Source organism: Elephas maximus, chromosome 12, assembly GCF_024166365.1.
Source record: "Elephas maximus indicus isolate mEleMax1 chromosome 12, mEleMax1 primary haplotype, whole genome shotgun sequence".
Lineage (NCBI taxonomy): Eukaryota > Metazoa > Chordata > Mammalia > Proboscidea > Elephantidae > Elephas > Elephas maximus.
This window is the reverse complement of record NC_064830.1, coordinates 86,751,704-86,756,850: the sequence shown is the minus strand read 5'-3', so window position 1 is coordinate 86,756,850 and position 5,147 is coordinate 86,751,704. Positions and strand designations below refer to the sequence as shown.

General features: G+C 38.6%; 1 pseudogene; it reads right to left on the bottom strand.

Annotated features, from left to right (window-relative positions):
- Positions 1-2,988: 2,988 nt before the first annotated feature.
- Positions 2,989-4,887, bottom strand: LOC126086891 (heat shock cognate 71 kDa protein-like; annotated as a pseudogene).
- Between the last annotated feature and the right edge of the window lie 260 nt (positions 4,888-5,147).

The following is a 5,147-nucleotide window of genomic DNA, read 5'->3' as shown; positions in this document are numbered from 1 at the left end:
AGTTGGGGACCTCATAGCACCAAGAAAGCAGCACCGGTAGCAGAGAGTGCCCTTTGGACCCGGGGTCCCTGTGCCTGAGAAGCTCCTCGACCAGGGGAAGAAGAAGGACAAGGACCTTCCTCCAGAGCCAACAGAGAGAGAAAGACTTCCCCTGGAGCCGACGCCCTGAATTTGGACTTATAACCCACTAGGCTGTGAGAAAATAAATTTCTCTTTGTTAAGCCATCCACTTGTGGTATTTCTGTTATGGCAGCACTAGATGACTAAGACAGGCCTTAATTGGGAGCATCAGTATTTAGATTTTACAAGAAATTCTGCCATTTAAAAAGAGTTTACAACGTTTCCAGTATTGTGATATGCACACATGCACAAACACACACCCTCCACCCCCTCCACACACATACATGTACATATACTGTATATACATTATAGGTCAAATGCAATCAAATATTGGCAATTTCCCATGGTTCAATCATTTATATATAAAATATATGTTTTTATATATATATGAAAGTTGCAACCTACATTTTTTCAAAATAACTCCATATTATTTCTAATATACAAGTGATAAAATGGACTTTTAAAAAAGTCAAATAACTTTCATGAAGACAGAAACTGGAAAGTGCTGGCACTAAGCTTTCTGATGCCAAAGCTTATGCTTGTTACTGTTATGATACACTGCTTTTCAAATTTGGAAGAATCATTGACTATTTTGAATCAGAAGCATTACATGGCCTAAAAAGTGGTTTAAAAATCACCATATTAAATCAAAAGTTTAATGACAAACCTATTAACCAACACCAAACATACAGTACACAATGCAAAAAAGTTTCTAAATATGTCAAGAGCTCCTATATATAAATAAGAAGAAAAACCTCTACATTCCCATAGCAAAAAATGGGCAAGGAGTGTGAATAGTTTACAATAGAGAAAATTCAAATGGTTCTAAAAAAAAAATGGAAAGGATGGTAAATTTCATTTTTAAGGGAAATGTTATTTATTTTAAAAATCAACTTCTGTAAAGATTACAATCCAAAAACCAAATTTACTGCTGTCCAGTCAATTCCAACTCATAGCTACCCTATGGGGCAGTTCTACCCTGTCCTATAGGGTGGCTATGAGTCAGAATCAACTCCAAGCAACGGATTTGGGTTTTTTTTCCCCCATAGTATGTATGTATATTAAAAAAAAAAAAAACCCACTGCCATCGAGTTGATTCTGACTCATAGCCACCCTATAGGACAGAGTAGAACTGCCCCATAGAGTTTCCAAGGAGTGTGTGGTGGATTCAAACTGCCAACCTTTTAGTTAGCAGCCGTGGCACTTAACCACTACGCTACCAGGGTTTCCCATGTATGTGTATATACACATTACAAAAAAACAAAAAACTCTTCACCACTGAGTTGATTCCACTCATAGCGACCCTATAGGACAGGGTAGAACTGCCCTATAGGGTTTCCAAGGCTGTAATCTTTAAGGAAGCAGACCGCCACATCTTTCTCCCCTGTATATACACGTGTCTATAAATATTTCTATGTATAACTGTCTGTGTCTACATTGGTTGGCATCTACATTAAGTTAAACATGAGTTTGTATTATATTTATAATATAATAATATGATATAAAATAGTTCATATTTTATTAACTGAGGTCTACAACTCTAAACTATTACCACATGGATCATTCTAGGCTCTTGCCTTTGCTGATCTGCAAACTCCTACTCTAGTAGTGAGAAGCTTGGCTTCTGTCCATTTACTTAATTGTTCAATTCAGTATACATGTATAGCAGTATCAGAACTGTTAATCCATATGCCCTGGGGAAACAACTTCATCGACTAGAGTACAATACTTATGTACAGTTCCTTTTGCCTTTAGACCTAATAGACTCCGTTCATTTCCGAAGTTCCTTAGGTCAGCAGCATTTCGACCCTCTCCTTCAGTGAGGTTGTTTATACATTCGTAATATGGTTAGATGGTCTTGTCAGAGTCTACATTCTTTCCTGGCATCCCCCAGCCTCCTAAATGATTTCTTGAAATTTGTGTGCATTAAGGTTAACTCTTCGTTTTGTAAAGTCCTACCGGTTTTGAAAAATGCTTGTTTTTTTTAATAATGTATCCACCATTATGATATACAGAATAGTTTCAGCGTCTGAAAAAATTCCTGTGCTTCACCTATTCATTTCCCCTTCATGAACCCCTGGTGACTACTAATTTTTATACTCCATGTGTTTACCTTTTCCAAAATGTCACGTAATTGGAATCATATAGCATGTAGCTTTTTCTGACTGTATTCTTTCACTTAGCAATTTGCATGCAAGGATCTTCTGTGTCTTTTTGTGGCTTTGTAACTCATTTATCTTCATCACTGAATAATATCCTAGTGTCTGGTTTATTTTTTAAGCTCATGTATTTGTTTTGTCTGGAATGTATTTAAATGGAGTGAAGTAGGGATCCAGGTTATTTACATAACGATTTCTAATTGTCCCACTAGTATTTATTGAGTGATTATCCTTTACTCCCAGTAATAGGCTTGTTAAATTTATCTCTGTATTTGCTTCAGTTTATATATTCTCTGTTTTATTCTGTTGATCTTTATTTATTCATGTGTCATGACCACACTGTTTTAATTATTGTAGCTTTATAAAGTTTCTCTATATTTGATAACATTAAAAAAAATCTCATACTCATTGCCTTAGCATTAGCACCTTTCAAAGCTCTTATTTTTTTCTTATTTCTCTTGGATACTTTTTTTTTTTTTTACGAATTTAAATACAGCCTTATTTAAGACATTGCACTTACATTACAGTGCTAGTAAAAAGCAGTGTTGATTTCCTTTCCCTATGCATATTCCATATTCAAGTATTAAGAATACCCAGAAATTTAGCATAGAAGTGTGACCTTTAAAACTGCCACTGAATGTGCTACAAATTTGGGGCTTCCATTTTTTACTGTGGAACAATGCTAAGGTATCTCTGCTCAGAGATTGGTTTAATCAACTTCTTCAATGGGGGGTCCAGAAGAGGAACTACCAGATGGAGGTGCTCCACCACCAGGGAAGCCCCCAGGCATTCCTCCAGGCATGCTTCCGGCACTCTGGTACAGCTTGGTAATGATGGGATTGCAGACTTTCTCTAGCTCTTTCTGCTAACATTCAAATTCTTCCTTCTCTGCTGTCTGATTCTTACCAAACCAGTCGATAATTTCATTACACTTGTCAAGAATCCTTTGTTTGTCCTCATCATTGATCTTGCTTTGAAGTTTTTTCATCTTCAACTGTTGCCTTTGTGTTGAATGCATACGATTCAAGTGAATTCTTTGAAGACACCTTGTCCCTCTGTTTCTCATCTTCAGCTTTGTACTTCTCAGCTTCCTGGACCATATGCTCATTGTCTTCTTTTACTCAAGCGGCCCTTGACATTAGTGATGGTAATCTTATTCTCTTTTCAAGTACTCTTATCCACAGCAGAGACGTTAAGGATACCATTGGCATCAATATCAAAAGTGACCTCAATACGAGGAACACCACGGGGTGCAGGAGGCATGCCAGTGAATTCAGACTTGCCAAGCAGGTTGTTATCTTTGGTCATGGCACACTCAACTTCATGAACCTGAATGAGCACACCAGGCTGGTTGTCAGAGTAGGTTGTGAAGTTCTGCATCTCCTTGGTAGGAATGGTAATATTGCACTTGATCAGGACAGTCATGACTCCACCAGGCAGTTTCAATACAAAGAGGAAGAGGAGTGATAATATCTTCAGATTTGTCTCTAGATAAGATGGCTGCCTGAACAGCTGCACCATAAGCAACTGCCTCTTCAGGGTTGGTGCTCTTGTTCAATTCTTTTCGATTGAATAAGTCTTGAAGAAGTTTCTGAATCTTGGGAATACAGATAGAATCACCCAACAGGACAATGCCATGGATCTTTGATTTGTCTAGCCAGGCATTCCTAAGGGCTTTCTCCACAGGGTTCAGGGTGTCATGGAATAGGTAAGCATTCGATTCTTCAAATCAGGCATGTGTAATGGAGGTATAGAAGTCAATTCCTTCATACAGGGAATCAATCTTAATACTGGCCTGGGTGCTGGAAGACAGAGTGCACCTTGCATGTTCACAAGCAGTGCCGAGGCAACAAATCGCCCTCTTGTTCTCGCTGATGTCCTTCTTATGCTTGTACTTGAATTCAGCAATTCAAGTTGTCAAAGTCTTACCCATCTAAGTGGATATCAAATCTAGCTGTAGATTTGATATCAAAGATTTCATCTTCAATAGCGAGGATTGACACATCAAAATGCCACCTCCTAAGTCAAAGATCAGCAGATTTCTTTCAGCACTAACCTTTTTGTCTAAGCCATAAGGAATAGCAGCAGCAGTTGGCTCATTGATGATTCTCAGTACGTTGAGGCCAGCCTGGTTCCAGCATCTCTGATAGCCTAGCACTGAGAGTCGTTAAAGTAAGTTGGCACAATGACAGTAGCATTGGTAACAGCCTTTCCAAGGTAGGCTTCTGCAATTTTCTTCATCTTTGTCAGAACCATAGATGACATCTTCTCTGGATAGAAACTTCTGGCCTCTCCTTTATATTCTACGTGGACTTTGGGCCTGCCTGCATCATCACCACCATGAAGGGCCAATGATTCATATCAGACTGGACACAGCATCATCAAATCTTGGTCCAATCAGACATTTGTCATCAAAAGCCATGTTAGTGGGATTCATTGCAACTTGATTCTTTGTGGCATCGCCAATCACTTGTTTGGTATCAGCAAAACTGACACAGCTTGGGGTGGTTGAGTTGCCCTAATCATTTGCAATTGCTCCATGTTGGAAGACACCTGCATGGGAGTAGGTGGTGCCAAGATCAGTGCCAATTGCAGGTCCCCTAGACATGATTGATCAGAGCAGGTCCCAGCTAGCTGGCAAAAGAAATGCAGTCTGGAGGGCTGCAGCGCATTCAATGAGCTCTCTTGAATATTTTTGTATAATTTTTCACACAAACTTTAGTATCAAGTTCTTTTGTTCAAAACCAAGCCTCTTGGTATGTTTCAGCAAAATTGTATTATATTCACAGATTAATTCAAGGAGAAGTAGTAATTTATGATATTAATCTGATAATCCAGGTACTGAGCATACCTTTCCATTTGTTCCTG